General features: G+C 37.6%; 1 protein-coding gene across 11 annotated transcripts in view; it reads left to right on the top strand.

Annotated features, from left to right (window-relative positions):
• The first annotated feature begins 5,679 nt into the window (after positions 1 to 5,679).
• Positions 5,680 to 22,441, top strand: part of TRIQK (triple QxxK/R motif containing) — a 59,660-nt gene continuing 42,898 nt past the window's right edge. For 2 of the 11 annotated variants that reach the window (XR_015743255.1, XM_087931508.1), the window contains exons 1-2: positions 5,749 to 5,858; positions 9,041 to 9,085. The gene's annotated coding sequence lies outside the window, so the exon portion shown is untranslated. Of the gene's footprint in view, positions 6,056 to 9,040; positions 9,086 to 22,441 lie in introns of all 11 variants that reach the window. The other 9 variants (XR_015743256.1, XM_087931509.1, XR_015743254.1 and 6 more) reach the window with 5 other exon arrangements.

Below are 22,441 nucleotides of genomic sequence, written 5' to 3'. Positions count from 1 at the left end.
TGCAATATATGACAGCTTTAGTGCACATTATCTGCAGTCCATCATGGGATAACGTGTCACATTAGCTGCTGGAGTCTTCCTGGCTTGATTTAGGTGACTTCGTCTGTAGTTAGTGGGCTACTTTGAACTGCTTTGGTCAACTGACTCCTGGATTACATTGCTAGTGAATCTAGTCTGCTGTATGAGCATAAGAAAGCATTTAATTAAGTACGGGAAAGCAAAATTATGACAGGAAAGATATTCAAAACTTCAGAATTACACATTTCAAAAACTCTGCTTTTTAAAAATGAAAATATTTAATATTAATAAAAATAGAAATGCAGCAGCAATATGTAAAAACTGTATCATATGTATATAAAATACATAGTTTTTTCCCCTGCAATTCTATCCTTGCATATGAACAAGTTGTAGTACTCATTAGCTGTTAGGTGAAGGGTAAATATAAATTTCCATAGCATTGACAAAAGATTGAACTCCAGAATAATGCCAAAAGAAATGGATTAACAATATAATAAAAAATCAATTAAGGCCGAAGGGGAAAAAACTTGTTTAAGTAAAATGACTTTACTAGAAAGGCTTTATTTGCCAAATTCTGGTATTTTATTTGTTTAAGCATCACACTGTTTTTTATTAGAATGCAATGCCACATTTTCATATCATTCCCTTTGTCTCAGCTCCATCCCATAACAGAAGTAGTTTAAAGGTGTCTTTAGCTGATCTGTCTTTATCGTAGTGTTCATGCAACACACTGTTTGCAACAGACATAATTAAGCACACTTTACTGACAGTGCTGGGATTGCTAGATACTGCTTTATGGAATAATTTTGATCTGGCTGCAGGAGAAACTGGACACTTGCTATCTTCAGGGCTTTTGCTGGCAGAATTCCCAAATCAGTGGTGGGATTCAAATTTTTTTACTACCAGTTCTGTGGGATGGCTTGGTGGGCATGGCTTGGTGGGTGTGGCAGGGAAGGATACTGTAAAATCCCATTCCCTCCCCAACCCACTAACCTGCTTTCCAGCTCCATTCTCCTGTGCAGAGCAACCAAAGACCCAGCTGATCAGCTGGAACTCGGGAGGCAGAGAATAGATGGGGGTGGAGCCAGTCAGAGGTGGCATTTTCAGGTTCTCCTAGCTACTCAAAACATTACCGCTACCAGTTCTCCAGAACTGGTTGGAACCTGCAGAATACCACTCTGTCCCAAATGGCTCTTTGTACTATACCTTTGTAATTAATGTTGAGTTTTGTGGTTGCCAAAAGACTGATATATATAACTTTAACTTGGTTATGGGAAAGCACTAATTTTAATAGAAACATAGGAGACAGGCTTATTATTATAAAACAACCAAATATTATTTAGGCCACTGAATTAAATTGATTGCCCAGTTCAGGAAACAAAACATCCCTGATAAATGGCTTTCTAGTCTCTGCTTGAACATATACACTGAAGGGAACCTACACGATTTTGACAATTGATTGCCAGTTTGAATTGTTCAAGTGCTATGAAATCTGTATCTACACTCTGGAATTATAGAGAACAGATCTTGACATTTTTCTCTTATGATATCCCTCAGATTGAATCCTGTAAGACCCACTAAATGCAGTGGAACTTTCTCCCAAGTACAGAAAAACAGAATTAAGTATCAGCATCTTTCAAAGGTGGAAAACCTGTTAAATCTATTTTTAAAGAAACAAAACAAAATAAAGCAAAAAAAAATGCATGATGCTCAAATATAATAAATAAAATCTGCCCCACCTCATGAGCAAATGTTAGAATGCTCAACATCTATGTTCTCAATAAGTAAATAACACATTCTTTGGCTACATTATGACCAGATTATATCTATTAGTTACTGCTGTGCACCATGTAAATCTCCAGATTCCCCTGGGAGATGAGAAAATCATTTCAGACTTCAATAACTAACAATCAGTTATTGCTCTGGGCAATAATAAAGCTGAATGCAATTACCTAAAGTGAAGTTAGTAGTGTAACAAATGAAATACAGTTTTCTCCCTTTCTCTCTCTCTCAAAGTAAATGTAGCATCTCCTCATCACATACAACTGCATAGTGTCATAGTGGCCTTTAAAATGCATTATTTGAACACTCCGCTTGACTCCTTGAAATATATGTGATTAAAACTTACAGAAATAAAGATAGTCTTTATACCATTAGTTGTGTGGTTAATAAATGAGTTGAAAGACAAAGACCTATAAAAGTGGAAATAGAAAAACATTCTTCTAGTAAAGCAGGCATATTTAAAATCTATGTATTTTTGCATGCCCTTCTTTATAAAAGTCATAGTATTTTTTTTACACATACACACATGCGCACACATTTGTGCACCCACACGAATACATGCTTACAATGCAAATAATTATAAACAATTACTATGAAGACATTACAATGCATTTCTCTAATTGCAGTCCCACTCTCATATTTATTGCAAGCTTCTTTGAAACCGAAAGGACTGTATTAAAGTGTATATATGGTATAGATAGACAGAGATAGATAGATAGATAGATAGATAGATAGATAGATAGATAGAGAGATAGATAGATAGATAGAACTGGTGCCAGAGCTTGTATCTGTGCTTCCCTCTTTGTTTCATGATTTTAGACTGTATATCTAAAGGAGAAACTAACTTACTACTAATCTACGTAAAGCAGTATTGGAATGTTTTTAGTTAAAGGTCAAAGTAAAATGTACAAATGCATACCCATTAACAAATCTGATTTTCATTTCCTAAGGAAGATTAAAAAAATATAAATAATACCTTTGGAGATAAAAAGTTATACGGAAGACTAATTGTAGCTTCAGGAATTTGTCCTATTCAATTTTTGCTACATCGTATTTTCATGTACTGGTATATGTCAGTGCTCTGAATTTGGCTATAAAACACAATTTGTAAGTAATGGCATGGGGAGAGAAAAAATAAATGTATCTTCCAGTGAAACAAGTACTATGAAGAATTAAATAGGACACATTCTTACTCTGCCTGGTTTATTTACAGTATAAACAATGCAAACAATAGTAATAATTAAAACATAGTTTCATGCTGAGATGAAACTTTCTAGAGTCTCAGTTGTGGGAAGTTTATGATTTTTCCATTTTTGTATTTCTGATTATAATTATATCCCTGAGGCAACAAGAGCTGGGACTTGTCTTTTCTCATTTCCCTTCCCAAAACAAGATTAATTATTTTATATAGAAATCCAAAAGTTGATGCCAGAACAATAATAACTGTAAACAAAATATTTTATTATCTTTAAAATCAAGAATGCATAATTTAGTGGCATCATTGAATAAATAATGAAAAAAAAACCTTTATATACTCTAGACAATTCAGGGTAAAGCCAAAAGGCAATATTTAATGAAATATTGACTCACATTGTCAACAAAATGATAGTGGACAACTGTATGGATGACAGCATTTAGTAAAATGCTATAAAATCAATAGGGTGAAAGCAAGGGATGGGGAGAAATAGACTCAATGGCTAAGTGTTCAAATAATGGAATATGAAGCTATTTTTCCTTATTTCCCACATGACAGAGGTTTAAGTGACAGTGCACAACTTTCTGATGGCCAATTTTATTTTCAGAGGATTCTCTAGTGAGGAGATGCTTACGTAATAAAATTATTATATACTACTTCAAATTATTCATAGTCATTCAGGATTTATTAAACAAATTTATATGGCCATGCAACTCATAGAACAACTCTGTGTGTCTCATATTGTCACTGTATCTTTTCACTGAATCAAGCTAAGAGAATATGGATTCATAAGTTGTATCTCAATGTGCAAAGCTCTGTTGCATGTGGTCGGTTACTGATTGGTTTGGGGGGGTATGGTTTCCAATTGATGTTTTTTTAAAAATCTTGATATATTCATCTATAATTTGATTGGTGTAGTTGTGAAGTCAGAGTTCTTCGGAATTGAAACAATAAATATCCATTAAAATAAGGATTATACCAACCAATATAACCAATCCTCCCATGAAGCAGAGCAAGGTATCAGAGGTATTCTGAAAAAAAAAATACATCTGTTTATATTTATTTATTGTATTTTCTATTTTCCCAGCTGAAAGGCAAAAATAGGCTTGAAGAATGTTTGGGGTAGCTCTGAATGCAAAGCAGATTGTTGTGTTTGGGATAACAATGTCTCCAAGGGCAAAGGTTTTTTAAATATTTATATATATGACAGGAAATGAAGGGGTACTTGGGAACACAGTCCCAAAATGGTTGTGAAAATCTGCTCACTGTCCCTGAAGACTATAGCCACAGAGACTTAGGCTGATATTTGCATGGTAATAGAAAATGGATTTAGTTTTTCTTTTTTAAATTTATTTTTAATTTTAATTATGAGAATACAACACAATACATCCAACTTATCCTTGTTATACATATATACATTTTACTTCATCATTTATAATCTCCTTATTTAATATATTAATTACTAATTAGTCTAATCATAACTAATATTTCAACCTTGTCTTCTATTATATAACAATCGATAAAATTTATTCCATGTTTTATATTTACTCTCCTATGTCTTTTATTTCTAAAGTTAATCTATCTGATTCTGCACATGCCATAATTTTTCCATGCCATATTATTTCTGTTTCTGAAGGTATGATTTCGTTTTTCCAATATTGTGCATATATTCTAGCCGCTGTCAATACATGTATGGATTTAGCTTTACTACTGCTGTGACTGCTACTACAGCAGCTGCTGGAATCTCTGCAACTGCCTGTATCAAAAGCTTTTCTGTTACTACACAAGTAACGCATTTCACAATTGCTCCTATCAAGAGTCTTCAACATCTTACAAAACACTTTCCTTTGTGAAGAAAGTTGAGCCAAGAGCTTGAAATAGACACACTTATCTAAGTATGCCTATCTAAATGTTTTCTTGAACTGGGAGTACGACACCCTCACTATACCACCCTGCCACAAGCTCAAGCTCAACTTCTGCTGACTTCATGGATGCACTTCTCATTTTCTTGGCAACAAATAGGGTATTGCCACTATTGCCTACTTCTTAGGGCTGAGAGAAAGTGACTGGCCCAAGGTCACCAGCTGGTTTTGAGCCTAAGCCATAACATGAACACAGAGTCTGCTGATTTCTATCCGGGTACACTACACACTACACAAAAACCTTTTCTCATGACTCCCAAGTCATAACTCTGTCCAACACCCTACTTCTCCAGAACCAGATAGAGGTAGTCCTCAAGTTGCAACCACAATTAAGCCCATTTATGTTGCTAAGTGAAACACTTATAAAGTGAGCTTTGCTCCATGTTACGACTTTCGTTGCCACATTTGTTAAGTGAATCATTGCGATTGTTTTATTAGTAACGTGGTTGTTAAGTGAATCTGGATCCCCATTGACATTGCTTGTCAGAAGGACCCAAAAGGGGATCACGTGATGCCAGGACATAAGTGTGAGCCAGTTGCCATGTCACCATGGGAATGCTGCAATGGGGTTAAGTGCGAAAAATGGTCAGGTCACTTTTTTTTTTAGTGCCGTTGTAACTTTGAGCGGTCACTAAATGTACTATTGTAAATCGAGGGCTACCCATACTATAATTCCCATCCCACCAGTTGATAGGCTGGCTATACAGGAGGATCAAACACATCTGCAGGTCGGACAATAGGAAACCTCGGAAAAAGATCTCAGCAGCCGGGGCAGCAGCTGAGAAGGAGGAGAGCGGCTATCGCCCTTCCCCAGTCAGCGGCGCTTCCTAGAGCTGCCTTTGCCTCCCGCGGGCAGCCAAGAGAGGCGGGTCGTTTCCGCCTAACGAGGGAGGCGTCTGTCCGCCACCGATGAGAAGCGGAGGCGGCGCTTGATTCAGAAGGTACCGAGGCAGTAACCGCTACGATTGGGAGCGTGGCGGCTGTGGGGGACGGGAAGGGACGGAGAATAAATCGCTCTCGCTTTAGCCTGACTGCCCGACAAGACCGAAAGAACCGCCATCATAATCACAGCTCACTTTCGAGGAGGAGAGGGGGCGGACCATTCCGTTAGTCAAACTTCGTACTTCCTCTCTGATTGGTAGGGGAAGAAGCTCTTAGGTCGTTATTGGTTGGAACTTGCTGCCCATCTAAACAGGGTCTCAGGGCATACGTATTTTCTTCGGCGGGGGCGTTGTCTAGAGAGCAATAGAACCGCCATATTGATTTTGGGCAATATCGCTTGGGCAATGGGGTGGAAAGAGGAAGAACAGGCAAGGGGGAGCGTAAACTCTTCTCCACTGATTTAAATCTTTGCAAGCAATCGTTCAGCCTCAAGTCTCCCACAAAGGGAAAAGAAATACTTTTTTTTAAAGTTATTCCTTCTGCCATCCCTCTGATTGTTAGGACGCTGTTTTTCATATCGCTTAATTAGAGGGATTGCTTTGGGAAATTTTGCTGTGTTTTTAGAAATCGCTAGCCAGGCATAAGATAGTCCCTGTTTTGCGTCCACTGATGGAGGGGAAAAGTAATCCCGATAATATCTAGTGGCAAAATTAGCGCTATATGGCAAGAAGTGATTGAAATTGGGAAAATACAACGCAGTGTTTTTCAAATGTAGCAACTTTAAGATGTGTAGACTTCAATTTCCAGAATTCCCCAACCAAACTTGCTTGCAAGGGAATTCGGGGAGTTGAAATCCAGAGATCTTAAAGTTACCAACTTTGAAAAATACTGATATAATTCATGGAATATATTACCCATTTACTACGTGCTTTCAGCCTGATTTGAGACAAGACTGCAATAAGGCTTTCCAAGTTCAAGACGACTGGCAAAGGCTTCCAGCCTTGGATGCTTCAGATGTGCAAACATCTCTTGAATACACTGAACGGGGATCAATCACAAAAGGCGTAGTTCCCAAACATCTGTAAACCAAGATTAGGCTATAGATAGGAATTATCCAATTGACTTTTATTTTATTTATTTTATTTGTCAATTGCTTACAAGATAATAAGTATAAGTATATACATAGTTATGAATACATGAAATGGGTACATATAAGAAAAATAAAAGAAACAATAGGACAGGGACGGTAGGCACGTTGGTGCGCTTATGCACGCCCCCTACAGACCTCTTAGGAAAGGGGTGAGGTCAATAGTAGACAGTCTAAGATTAAAGTTTTTGGGGTTTGGGGAAGAAATTACAGAGTAGGTAGAGTATTCCAGACATTGACCACTCTGTTGCTGAAGTCGTATTTCCTTCAATCAAGTTTGGTGCGGTTAACCTTGAGTTTGTATCTATTGTGTGCTCTTGTGTTGTTATGGTTGAAGCTGAAGTATTCATTGACAGGTGGGACATTGCAATGTATGATTTTACATACCATAATTAGATCAGACCGAAGACGGCGTAATTCAAGGTTTTCTAGGTCTAGAATTTCAAGTTTGGTGGCATAAGGTATTCTACAACGAGTAGAGGAGTGGAGAACTCTTCTTGTGAAATATTTATGGACTTTCTCAACTGTGCAAATATCAGATACGTAATGTGGGTTCCAGACTGATGAGCTGTATTCGAGTATTGGTCTAGCAAATGTTTTGTATGCTCTAGTTAGTAGCGTGATATTACCAGAGAAAAAGCTACGTAGGATTAGGTTAATAACTCTTAATGTCTTCTTAGCTATGTAGTTACAGTGGGCTCTGGCACTTAGATCATTAGAGATGAGTATTCCAAGATCTTTTACAGAATTTGCTTTTTTTCTCTTAAGAACTCTAAAGTTTTGTTTCACATGCATCTTACATTTGAGTTTGATAAGAGAGGGTACAGCAGGGAAAGGTTAATTTCTATTTGTGTTGATAAGCTTGGATTTATAACAATAAGTTAATAACAAAATAATATCTTAAGGATGATGTCTATGTAAACATGAATACTTTTGGCCAGGTTTGTGAGACTATATCCCTTTTTTTCAATCACAGATAGAGATAACAATGATAACAGTGAAGATCATAAATGTTAAATTGTTTTCTCATTACCTCCCTTTCCTATTAAATTACACAGTTTGTTGTTCATTACTATATAAACCCACTAGGACTGATGGGGAGTCCTTGGTGGTCTCTGAGCTTGTTTGTTTTGCTCATGTTTCATTACCCAAACTAGGTAACATCATCAGTGCTAGGACTGGTGCTGACAGAATACATTTGCAGAGTTCTAGAATGATAAAGTTCAATTTAATTGGACCCTTTAAAGCAGTGGTCCCCAGCCTTTTTTGTACCAGGGACCAGTTTCACGCAGAAACACTTTTTCAAGGACCGGGTAGGGGCGTGAAGGTTCCAATAACAAAAAACTTAATCAATGCTGGGTGTTTTGTCTCCATGTGGAGGCGCAGTTTTGATGGTTTCATGGCTTCATTAGCAAGTCTGTCACCGCATATTACACAGAGTGGGTGTGGACTCTGTTTCTGGCTCATTTTGCGAGGGCTAGCTTGCATTGCTGATGCAGGATAAATATGCGCCAAAGAGTCAAGCATGTAAGTTAGGCGAGGGCGGAAGTGGTTGTCTTTCAAAATAAAACACCCGGAAGCAAAAACATATTTTTATATATATTTTAATCATGATTATTCATTCTTTGCGGCCCAGTACAAAATGATCCACGGACCGGTACTGGTCCGGGGCCCGGTGCTTGGGGACCCCTGCTTTAAAGTATAGATCCAAGATATTTTGCTATCTATGGTAACACCAGATAATCTTGTAAATCATTAGACAAAGACAAGCTTTGATCCCAAAGAGGATGGGATCTCATATTTTTGTTTTTGAGCCAGATTTCTTGAAAAATCACAGGCATAAGGGATTATACATCATCCTAAACTATAAACCTCAATAGTTGGGCTTCCACAGTATGCAAAATCAAAAACAAATGAACTTCTTTTTAGTTGCATATGTTGTGTATGAATTTAGTTTGACTCTTTCTGTCTATTGCCTATGCAATAGACAAAGGTTAAAAAAAAAACTTTTTGAAGAGGCCAAAGCACTTGGAACCAGACCAAGAATCATGTGAAATTAGTCTAAGAGCTATATATTACCTCTTTCTGTTCTAGATCATCTTCCTAAAGACAGTCTTCAGTGGTGCTATTGCAGTTCCAGTAAGTACTTTCCTAAAAAAATTTTTTTATATTCTTACGGATATTGGATGGCCCATCAAGGTTTGTTTGTTTTTTTTGGTTTGGGCATGGGGGTAGTGGGCTAGGCAATTTTGGGGCTGAGGAAGGAGAAGGCTCACATTTTTACCTTTATACTGTATCTTGTAATATATTTACAAGTATGAGAAGTAGTGTCACTAAACTCCGTTTGATACTAAGAAAATTGTACCTGTAAATAGCTGTTATACTACCGAATCGAAGCTTGTGTTGGCAGCTCTTCTGCTATCTAAATGTATGCAAGCATATAAAAAGTCAGCCTGGTGGCAAATTGTAGAGGGAATTAGTGTTGCTCGGTGCAATCTGGGAACATTTCCTTGGAAGCCAATGAAAAATAAAAATTTAAAATCAAAGTTGAATAAGGAGGCTCAATGTTGTTACTCTGTATTTATATATGCCAAGCCAAAAGAATCATATTGTGATATGAGGCCCTAAATAGGAAAACAATGGATTTAAACTTGAGCAATGACTTAGGGGTGCAGAGATAATGGGATTTGGATTTTTAAAAGAGAACAAAGCCTCTGAGCATGTGTTCATTCAATGCAAATATTCAACTGCCCAAATAAGTTTTGTCTGTACTTTTTAGAAACATAGGTCAGGGGTTTCAAAATTCATGAGTTCACACTGGTGCCCACAATAGAGTGAAGGAATTTCTAAACCCAGCTGGTATTTTTAAACCTGTATCTATTCTTTTTCAAAACTTGGGTGTGTAAATGCCATATGCACGTATCATATATTTGTTTACTTTTACTAATATTTCATACTTTATCTGTCTGACGTATGCATATATAACACATTTGGCAGGTATTATTGTAGGCTGAGCTTCTTTGGCTAGGTTTGTTTTTTTGTTCCTGTCTATTTAGAATATTTCTCCACTTAGTGGAACTTTGAGAAAAGCAGAAAACGTGGGTCAGTACCTTCGCACAGGAAAGATTAAAAATAAAGAGCAGGGCAAACTTGGGATGAATATGTATGGAGGAATTAATATTTATTATGTTAAGTGTTCATTGAAGTAGTTAATTTTAAATATATTAATGATTTTTTGTTAAGATTAGCTGGAGTTAATATTTACTGAGGGATATTGTCATAAATCCACAAATTCAGCCGGATACAAAAATCTTTAAGAATGTTCATTGTGAAAATTCTCAATACTTTGCCATTGTATTGCTTCTTTTTTTTGGGGGGGTGGGGGGGATGATTCCAAAATTGTGTGCACCAGTTATGTTCTTTCCTGGACCAACGGTCCCTCCTCACAATCACTCTTGCCCTAGTCATTTCCTCTCTTGATTATTGCAATGTGCTCTACATGGGGCTGCCCTTGAAGAACATCTGGAAGCACCAGTTGGTGCAAAATACACTGGCCTGCATGGTTTTGTGCAGATGTTTCACCTCTCCTGAGAGAGCTGCATTAGTTACCGATTTGCTTCAGGGTGCAATTCAGCTGCTGGTTGTCACCTTTAAAGCCCTTCATGGCTTGGGAGCAGGTTATCTGAGGGAACGTCTCTTGCTGGTCACATCTACCTCACCCATTAGATCAGGGAAGCAGAGAATGTTGCGGGTCCCATCCCTGAGGGAGGTACACCTGGTGGGACCCAGAAGAAGGACCTTCTTCGTGGTGGCTCCCTCTCTCTGGAACATCATTCCCCCAGAGATTAGAATGGCCCCCTCTCTAGCACTCTTCTGGAAGGCATTGAAGACCTGGTTCTGCTAGCGGGCCTGGGGAACTCAGAGTGGGATGGAGCCCATCAAATGGCTTGTGTGATCTGTTGTCGTTGGGGTGGGGAGGTGGGAATTGGGGGTGATTATTTATTTTTTTCCCAGATTTTGTTTTATTTTACTTTATTAATTTATTTGATTCTTTTTGTTTGCTTTTATTGTTTTTTTGTTTTAAATATGGTTTTACATTCTGTAAGCCGCCTCGAGTTGTCATGGGCGTATAAGCGACAATATAGTCTGTAGTTTATTTATAAATGAATAAATAAATTTCTTTTTTACATTTTTTTATTTTATTAGTCCATTTAATAAAAAATGAAAGAAAGAATAATGAAAATACATTAAGAAGAATACATTATATATAAAATTAATAAAAATGAACTAAAAACCCCTCTCAATGAACTGATAACTGTTGGCATAATATAAATGCTGTATTATTGCTTATTTTTTTCTCTTTGTAATAAGAATGTCCCAAGAGTCTAATAACAGGTTCAGTTTACAAATATTTCATGCTGTCTTTGGCTGGGCCTTGTTTCTTTTTCCAGAGCAGATGATCTTGGCAAACTGTAAATTGAAGCCAGAGCTGCAACAATTTTTCAACACATTAGCAGCAAATTTAGTGCTTATGATGAAGAGATAGCAATCACATTAGGTTCAACAGCGGTGAGAGGGATGGCGTGAACTGTAGAAGTTCTGCAGAAATCTTTATCAGCTTGTTTCAGCTCCATGTGGTAGCATTTGCCATTTCACTTCTGAAGCAAAACATGCCAGCTTGTACGTTAGCTTTGTGATATACACAAAGAAGAGTTAATCATTAACTTTTACAGTTCTAGCTTCAGCAGGTTATGAATATTGAACTGTGTAGTCTGTAGTTTATTTGTAACTCTGTTGTCCTTAGATCAGGATTCTTGTTTTTTTTTTTTTTTCAGGATGAAGTTTGCCTTTGGTCTCGGAATGCCTGCACTTCCAGAAATAGGAAAAAAGGAAATTAGATTTGATTTTTGTGCCATTTGATTAAAATTAAATGTAGAAACTACTTTTCTTCAGGCATTTCTATCATAATTTACCACTTCAGTTTACACGATAGCTTTTGAAAGTCTCAGTGGGCTGTATCCAAGGCTTTTAAAAGGGCTGAATGCAACCTTGGAGACTTGGATCGTGCATCATTGCATGTTTTGAGTGCTTTAATTCTGCATTTTTTATAAAATACATGAATGAACTGATCCTGTTTATTGGACCATCTACACTTTAAAATACTGAAAGTGAGCAGTTTCTCATGTAAACAGATTCAGAACTGAAAATGTATGTTGCTATCTAAACAGTCTAGATATTTACATTTTAGAATTAGCAGGCAGCTTAAGCATATTGCCAGTTACTATTTGAAAGGCCAGAGTTATATGTGGTCCCAAAGCAGACATAGAAATAGTGTACTGAAGCCTAATGTACTTGATGGTTAGACATATCCATCATCAATATCAAATGGACTTTTCTGGTACCATGTACAATGAATAATAGATAAGACAAAATAAAATTAGATATCACATTACCAAAGTGGGAGTTATATATTACATATGGAAATAAATGACCTGTAGTCCACTTTGGTTCAGCTACCCAGGACCTAGAAAATATTGTTTCCGTTTTTCAGAAAAATCTCAAATCTTATCAAGAATCTTAATCTTGCAATATTATGTAGTGATTTGGTATAGCTCACATTTGATCTACTTATTTGTCACGGGTAGCAAAATTTGTGTGTAGTTTCAGAAGATTCTGAAATTTATTTTTCAGTTCACATTGATATAAGTCTGTTGGTCTGATATGATCATTCAGTGAGAGATACGAACCAAATCAGATGCAAAAGGATCTGCAGACGGTCTTCTGGCTGTTAAAATGTGGATTGATATAGCAGTTACAGGCATGGAAGGTTCCCTGCCTTTGCACCTTCTAATTTTCCTTAATGGAATACTTCCCCCTTTCAGCATGGTTAAAAACTATTTCAGTACTACTGATAAAAATCACCTCCCCCCTTCAGGTTAGGACTTTGTGGATTTTTGCTGTTACAGATATTTCAGCCTGATAATGAATGTCAGAAAAGATCCAGTGCACTGTAAGAAAAGTATGTCAATTTTGGGCCAGATGGCTTTGGGTTTTAGGATCTTTCCCCAGAATTATTTGCTATCCACTCAAATCTGAATCAGCAAAACCTAATGTTTCAATTTTTCTGTTCCTATCACTGCTGTCTCTCCTTTCTGTTTTGTTTCCAAGGACTGCCAATCATCTGATTCCCCCCCTCCCCCCAAATGTATGGGGTAAAACAAAACTAACCTATTTTATATGTGTTGAAGTTACCATTGGACCATGTTAGAATAAGAGGTAAACTAGCACTGTTAGAACATTAGAACAGCTAAGGATGGCTTGGGTCACCTTCTAATGGGCTAGGGACAAATGTGGGAAACATAATGGAGATCAGGCAAGAAAAGAGGAGGTTGCTAGTGGATGTTTGTCTCCATGCATGGAGAATTGTTTGATAGACTTCTAAGGAAGCCCAAGTTTCCCTTGAAAACCCCTAATCATGTTGCATCCATTCTTAAAGCTAAACTTACAACATTCAGAAGGTTGATCTTTCCAGGCTTTAGATTCATGCTTCCCCATTTCTTTTTTCGTTGGTTGCCCAAAGTCTGAATATTAAAGTTCAGGGCGAAGAAACATTTTATACAATGGTACATATTAGTACCTTTATGATATTTTAGTGACATAGAGATTGCTTGGGTAGTGTGCTTATTTTCCTTTCTAAATACCCTCCTCCCTACTTCCTATGGGACTTTAATGTCTGTTTCAACACCAAGGAGGAAGAGTAAGCTGCTCTTACTTTCCTATCTCATTTTTACTTTGCAAAAGGGCTTTTCTGTTTAGTTTACTTTATTGTCACTGCACCTCGTACAACGAAATCAAACACCATCTTCAGTGTACATCATGACCATGACCATGAAAATAAACACAAACCCATATCCTTCACCCTTCACACATTGAACCGGAAACCCCTGACACCCACACCAACACTGCACTATACAGCAGAATTCAAAAGAGCTACTGCCCTGGGATAGAAGCTGTTTTTCAGCCTATTTGTCCTTGTTTTTATTATCCTGTACTATCTGCCAGATGGTAATAGTTCAAAAAAAGGGTTCTCAGGATGAGATGGATCTTGAGAATGATTTGAACTTAAGGCAACGGGAGATATAAAGCTCTTCCAAAGAGGGGAGAGCAACCAATGATCTTCTGGGCAATGATATTAACCTTCTAGAGTGCTTTCCTATCTGCCACTGGGCAATTGGCAAACCATACAGAGGTGCAGTATGTTAAAATGCTCTCTATGGTGCAACGGTAGAAGGTCACCAGCAGTTTCTCATTCAATTGTTTTCTGAGAAGCCTCAGGTAGTATAATCTCTGCTGGGCCCTTTTGACCAGTGCTGCAATGTGAGCATCCCAGCTCAGGTCCTCTTTTAGGGTAACACCCAGAAACTTAAAACGGGCCACTTGCTCCACTTGGTCTCCATTGATAAGCAATGTCTGATCTGTTCCTTCTATAATCCACAATAAGCTGCTTGGTCCTATTGGTGTTGAGGACCAAGTTGTCTCCACACCATGAAAGCAACCGGTTCACCTCATCTTGGTAGGTAGACTCCTCTCCCCCTGGAGATAAGTCCCACCACTGTTGTATCATCTGCAAATTTAGCAATAGTATTACCAACATGAGTGGGAATGCAGTCATGCACATAAAGAATATAGAGTAAGGGACTCAACACACAACCCTGTGGTGTACCAGTTTTAAGAATAAGGGCTGAAGAGGTATGATTACCTAATCTGACCCTTTGTGAGCAGCCAGACAGGAAATCCATAATCCAAAGGCAGATTGAATAAGAAAGCCCAAGTCCAGAAGTTTAGACACTAGTCTATGTGGAAAAATTGTGTTAAATGCAGAACTGAAATCCACAAAAAGCATCCTCACATGGCCCTCCCGCTGTTCTAGATGAGTCAGAGCAATGTGAAGAGTGATGGCTATAGCGTCCTCTGTAGATCTATTTTTTCTGCATACAAACTGGTGTTTATCAAATGTATGCAGAAGACCAGAAATGATGTGCCGGCAGACCAATTTCTCAAAGCGCTTCATGATGGTAGGAGTGAGTGCCACTGGTCTGTAATCGTTGAGGTTATTGATAGGGAACTTCTTTGGCAGCAGAACAATGGTGGAAGCCTTCAAACAAAATGGAATAGTGGACTGGGATAAAGACCGATTGAAGATCCCTGTAAAGACTCCAGCCTTTTCTGTTGTCATGAAACATGTGTTATATGGGCTATATGGTTTATATGCAGGCAATATATTGTTTGACTTTCACATTTAAAAGCAAAATGCTTTGTTGCTGTTTATCAGTCTAGTTTGTATATAGCCAGGTTTGGCAGATCACAGTTTTAGCAATAAGACTCTTGCGCTGTTGTGCCTAGAGTAAAGGGCAACTGTTGTTTTCCATAGAATTGTGATGTTTTGGAATAAGAGATAATCCTCTAAAATAAAGCACATCTGGCAATCCAGTCTGTTGTCTGCAATGAATCCATCAGCTCTGAGTTGGACAGTTGCCATGGAACAGTTGTGAACTGAAAAAGTGTTCTGTGAGCTGACATATGGCCACACCTGAGCTTTACTGCACATATACACAGCCTTCACATCAGTATGGCATGTGCTGCTCTTCCTCTGCTTAAACTCTTTGAACTATAGAAAGCTCAACAAAAGGAAACACATTTGCCCTTTCTATATAAATAAATTAAACTCTGCTTCAATTCAAGCTCAGCTTATGGTGATTTCAAGCATAGCTCATGTAGGGGTTTTTTGGCAACAAAAATGTTTTGCTATTGCTCTTCATGGATTTTTTTTTAAAAAAACTTCTGAATCTAGCCTATCATACTGGAACATCCTTTCTGAGTATGGAGTAGATCAGGTCTTTCTTAATTTATGAATCCAGGTAAGATCACATAGCAAAAGAAATTAAATTATTAAATTAAATTAATTATATTTGAATTCCAAGCACTCTTGGACTGGAGGATATTCTCCTTTCTTGTTGAATTTTTTGGAAGTAACTCTTTCTCATGTTCCGCTAAGATCCAGTGGAAAGGCAGAAAAGTCTGTCTCCCTTCTCAGGACGATGACCGAATATATCACTGAAGAAACATAAGCCTGCTTAGAATAGATAAGAGACCAAGAACTAGAATTCAAGGATGACTGATTATAACATGTTCTTGTAAATCTTTGCAAAATGTTTATGCTATAACCCATATCTAAATTTGGCAGTTTTGGAGGCCTACAGAGTGCAATTTTTTTTAAAGCCAATCATGTCCTTTTAAGGTAGAATTGTATTTGTTAGTTAAATAATTTTTACTTTCCTCTATATTCCTTTGGGTTGCTCCTATTCTGCTTTGGAAGGTTGGGTGACTCTCCAGAACAGACTTGAAGAAGATAAGTGGGATGGAAGAAGGAAGAGAATGAAGAGAAGATATGTACAAAGAGTCAGATTGCATAATCTTAAATGCAGTAATATTATTGCAACAACTCTGCTTTAGAATATTGAATGATCTGTGGATCTAGCTGTTCTTTAATACTCTTCATCACTAGGGTGGAAGAATTCCAATTACCTCCGGAAGTTCTTGCTTTTGAATATAGAGAATGCCTTGTCTCCTAACAGTGACAGATGTCTTGGCTTTGCCAATGTAACTTTTAATAATAACTCCACATGTTATTTCCTTTATTTGTATTCAGTCTGTTTACATAATACGATCACTCTACTGGATCTGTTGTCATCTGGCGTATTGCCAGACCCGACCATCCCAGTAGAGAACAGAACATACTAGACTGTATTGCCTACAAGGCTAGTCAGTTACATTCAGACATAATTGCTTCACCCAAAGGAATTGTGCCAAAATTAAGGATATCCAAGCTAGTCAACTATTGTATATATTGGATCACTTCACAAGCAGCAAAAGAAAATTAGTGATGGCAAAGCTGCTTTTCCTTTCCCAACAAGCATTGTTAACGAGGGTAACTCTGAGAAAGAACAGTTGTCTCCATGCCTTTGTTAATGAACTTTCTGTATGGTTGGCAGGATGCTGCGTTGAATAGAGCATTGGTCTGATCAGGTGGGATTCATAAATGTGGAGGACAATACATTAAGTACACATCACCTATCGCCTTAATTCTAAATACTTGAAATAACACATCTGTCTTCAAAGAGTTTTGAAATATTGGTGCCAAAGTTCTTTCAATGTGTAATGGTCTGTGAGAATAACCTTGGAAAACAGGAAGAGGAGGAGATGCAGCCTAGGTTATGGTAAGACAAAAGATGTCTTGGGCTGTAGAAGGATTGGGGAGCATCTCAAAAGGGACCCTCCCTAGTTCTCTAGAAAACAAGGGTGAAAAACAAGAGAAGGGATTTAAAACTTGCAAGCTATGTACGATAAAAGTAGTTTTAGATTTATTATTTTGGTTTCTTGTCTGGACTACCTTGAAGGACTGGCACAGTGAGATCTCAAAGCCAGCTTGGTGTCAGGCTTTAGATCAATAGATTTAAACCAAAATCAATTAGTTTCCCCAGGATCAAGTCATACCAAGTCTACTATCAGGATAAATGGAAGTGAAAGGAATGGGATAACAAGCAACTGAACTATTAAAAATTGCCTCCTAAAATGAAAGGATCAAGACTTTTAAAAATTTCTTACTAATGGTTTTTCCTAGAAGTAACAAGAAGATGTATGTTTTTATGGTAATTAATTATTTTACTAGTGTCTTTTAGGAAACTAGTTTCAGAATGCTTCTCAGCCTCAGAACTGACCCTTACCTCATGGTTAGATCTACTGGAAATCAATGTAAAACAGTCACATTATTCCAATATGCTGATATTAACTCAATTCCTGTCACTCTTCTTATTCCCTGGAACCTTGACTGTCTTAAATACAAGAATTGGGAAATACAGTAGTGGCATTATACTCTACATAGAATATCATTCACAGATTTAATTAAATTTGAAAATTCATGGAAGGATTTCAGAATATGGCAGCAGGAGAAACCTCCTTTCCTTACAGGCACAATTATATCCTCAGATGTTAGTGTAATTATTGATGTAAGTCTTCTTAAGCATATTTTCAGGCATAGCAAGTCTTTGGAAGAACACTTATTTTTTATGTGGCAGATGTTGAAAACTATAATACTACCTAGCAAAAGAGAAGAGGACTGCTGAATAACATTTATGAAACATTTTTAGTGAGTGGAAAATATTCGTGTTGTTGATGTGCAAGTTCTATGTATAATTACACACATATGCAAGCACACATGTTTATTCAGTTATTTTCATTTCCATTAATACATGTTCTTAATTATGGTTAATAGTGTGAATCCAGATTGGTCATTTTATGAACAGATGGTACACTTCCATTTATGGAAAACACTATGATTCAACAGAGGCTTTCTACTGGAATCAGGCTATGTAATATAATTTTCCTTGCCACCCCTTTTGCTCTGGAGAATCCCTGGTCTGGATGAAGTTTTCCACAGCGTGTATTGGGACAAAGGAGGATGAAAAGGAGTCTTAAAATTGTTTCCATCAAATCCCGCTCATATTTTCCTTATTTTGAACTTCCTAGTTTCTAGTTCTGATTTCTGTAACTATTGCCTCCTTTGTAAATGATTAATTTGTATGAACGACAACCCTAGAATGTTTGGATTTATTTTGGTCTAGAAGTTCATAGCTTCCCAGCTATGGTTAAGTCTGTCCATGCATTATGAGATGGAGTTATCATTGGGTCATCTGACTGTTATTTGTGTTCAAGTATGTGCCCTACTAGTCTTTTGTCTGTCTGCACCACCTTCTGCATCATATTGTACACAAAACAATTAAAGCTCTCCAAAACAACTTAAATGAAGCAAAAGACCCAGTAGTCCGAAAGGGAAAAAAACCAAGAGTCATCTACAGCAGGTGTAAGCACTGTGACAGTCACTATGTAGGAAGACAATGTGGTGACATTATCTTGTACTTCCTTCTGTTAAGTACCCACGAGAATTTCTTATCGGTATGTTTTAAATTAATGAAAGCAGAAACTTGGAAACTGTCCATGAATCACTAAATTTCCCCTTGTTGCATCAGCCTATAACCCTGTTTTCAAAGATGATCACCCAAGGTGGCCCAGAGAGGGGTGGTGTCTTATCATTAAGGCATTATAATGCTTGCTCTCAGCATCTAATAAACATCAAAACACTATTTCTAAATATGGAGGCCTGATTTATCTAGATTTCTAATAAGCACAAATAGACTTACTGCTATTGAATTTGTCTCTTTTGTAAGCCATCAAAGTTATTGACTACTGTAATATCTCAGGGAAATGAATTCCATGAACAAATGAGTTCTGTAAATTAATTATATGTTTCGTGCATTTCTGTAAGTTAATAAACATAGTTGATTGCCCAACCTCATCCTGAAAATCTCCAAGGAAAAACATTCTACAGCTCAACAATTATTCTATTGCTGAATTGTATAAAGGCAGATTTTTTTTCCTTCATTTTTCTGAACTAAAATTTGAACTTCTATAGGAGTGGGGATAGTAACTTGTCCATTTTCACGGTCTAAGCATGTGTTCTCCCCTTCCTTCTCCTCTTCATCTCCCTTATTTACTTTGCCACCCATTTCCACAGGCTCTAGATTGCTAACAATGTACTGCAAACCACCACCACAACAAAATCCCAGAAAACCTGCAATTCATATAAATATAAAAATTTTAAAAAAAAACTTCACCAAGAAATATAAATGCTTACAATCCCATATTCAAATCACAGAACACACTTCTCCTGTACAAAATAGGTATTCAGCCTTTTCCGGAGGCCTTAGAAGGATGGGGATGGTCTAATTCAGTGGTGGCAAACCTATGGCACATACGCCAGAGGTGGCACGCGGAGCCCTCTCTGTGGGCGCATGCGCCATTGCCCTAGCTCAGGGGCCACCACATTTTTCTGTGACATTTCTCTCCGTCATTTGCAGGGAAACAGAAGCTTTGCAGTTTGGGCATGCATGTGTGCAGTTTGGGCACTCAGTGCCTAAAAGGTTTGCCATCACTAATTTCTACAGAGAGGGAGACCAGCTAATGGAAATGCCTGCTTTGGTTGTTCTGTCATGTGGCAGCCTCATAAGGACAAGATCTATAGGAAGTTATTGCGTTTTAACAGGTGAATGGGGACAAATGAATACAGGAAAAGATAATTGGGTCTGGACCATGAGAGAACTTAAGCATAGCCACCACATTGAATTGCATCTGTAAATCAACTGATTACCAATGCAACTACCAAAGCAGTGAAATCATCAGCTTCCATGATTCATTCGTCCTGTGATACTTATAGAAACTTAGAAATTCCTCCTTCCTTTCATCCACAATAAACTGTTGACTATGGATGGTCTTATGGTGGAATGTAGCCTGGATTCCAAGAGAACTGCATTTCAGAGTGCCAAGAGATAGCGAAGTTTAGATAGTTTGGTTGGGAGAAAATGGGCTATGATAGGTCCTCCTTAGCAATTCTCAGAGTGTATCTTTAATGATGCAAGTATAGTTTTCTGTTTATAGATTAGGAATAATTAAAGAACCTGCTTGGAAGTAGCTCTATGTGTCTTCCTTGGTTTTTGGTGCCTGACAGGACTAGAGCCCAATTCTCTCTGATGTCATTCCAACATCTTAACCTCTGCCTTATAGTGGCTCTCAAAAAATAGAAAATCGAACAGTTACAGTAATTAAACACAGTATATAACATTAGTTGCTGAATCACTACTTAAAATCTTAGTTCATTTTATTAGCTACAAATTCTTAATTCTGTTTCTTTCTAATGAACTACCTTTTAAAATTTCATTATCTTCACGATCAAAAACACTTATTAATATTTTATCATCTTCTGCAACTGAAACAAAATGCATTAAACAAGATCTACTAATTTCCTGAATTTTTCTTATGCCAGTAGATATTGCTATGCATACAGAATGTCCCTTTGGATATTATTATTCTTATTAATCACTGCAGTATGTGAATGAAACAGTATGTGTGATTTATATCTTGTACATTTATGTCTATATCTATGTATATGTATCTCTGTGGAATGAATAGCTTCTGAGATAGTGAGATTAAGAAATAAAATGTAAAAACAATAGGTCCTTTATGATGAGTGAGTTCAAATATGTTGCCTAAGAGAATGTGTGTGTGTGTGTGTGTGTTAGTTTTTTTAAAGGTAACCAACCTTCATCTTTCCATTTGTAATGCTTAAAAGCAAATATGTTTCCTTTAAGCATCTTTAAGGATCCTAATGTTAGACCATTCTGAGATGAAATTGATCATTCATATCTGATTGAGTATAAAGAATACACTGTAAATAGTGACATCAATACTAGCTGTATTCAGATGCTGCTAAAATCAGAACCCCTTGTCTGTTTTGGTTAAATTTTGCACCTTCAAGAGAAATTGTATACATGTACAAGAACATGTGGAGAGGCTTCCACTTATAATCAGGATGTTGTGAATGCTGAGTCCTCTTTAATATTCTGTAACATATGTAGCAGAATAGGGAAAACACTCTAGAGGGAGATCTGCAATATAAGGATATCTGAAGAGGGATCTAAAGGCCTTAGGAATGGACATTAATAGCTGGGAAACCTTGACTTCTGATTGTTCAGCTTGGAGGCTAAAGACGCAGCATAGCCTTCTCCAATTCGAAGAAATGCTCGTTCAGCAGGCTGAGGTAAAGAGGCAGTCCCGGAATGAGTGAAATTTGGGGAGTGGACTGTATCTGGAGACAGAGTGTATCTGTCCTCAGTGTGAAAGGGATTACCACTCACGAATTGGCCATTTTCGCCACACTACATGCTGTTTTAGGACCTCTTTTCAGAGCACGATACCATAGTCTTTTGAGACTGAAGGATGCCAATAGAATGTAGCAGAGGTGGTATTCAGCCAGTTCTGACAGGTTCTGGAGAACCAGTAGCGTAAATTTTGAGTAGTTCGGAGAACTGGTAAATATCACCTCTGGTTGGTTCTGCCCCCATCTATTCACTGCCTCCTGAGTCCCATCTGATTGGCTGGATCTTCTTTTGTTGCCCTGCACAGGAGAATGGAGCTGGAAAGCAGGTTAGTGGAGTGGGGAGGGAATGGGATTTTGCAGTAATCTTTCCCCAGCATAAGGAGGGAATGGAGATTTTACAGTATCCTTCCATTGGAGTGGGGTGAAAATTGAGTTTTTAAAGTATGCTTCCCCTGCCACACCCACCAAGCCACACCACATCACTAAGCCATACCATGCCCTCCAAGCCACATCCACAGAATCGGTAGTAAAAAAAAATTGAATACCACTACTGATATGTAGGTTTTCCTTCTGCAGATGTTAAGACAGCAACGTTGGCAGAGAGGTTATCAGAAACACTGGGTTGGTCATTGTATCTCCCCTTTGGAATGCATCCACCTCAAAGACCTATGTGGGTTTCCATTTTACTTGCATTCAAGCACTCTTTAAAAAGACCTTTCTCCCAG

The sequence above is a fragment of the Pseudonaja textilis genome, chromosome 3 (assembly GCF_049901715.1).
Source record: "Pseudonaja textilis isolate UNSWEBS1 chromosome 3, rPseTex1.2, whole genome shotgun sequence".
Taxonomy (NCBI): domain Eukaryota; kingdom Metazoa; phylum Chordata; class Lepidosauria; order Squamata; family Elapidae; genus Pseudonaja; species Pseudonaja textilis.
The sequence above is the reverse complement of the archived record's forward strand: the minus strand, read 5'-3'. Positions and strand labels throughout refer to the sequence as shown.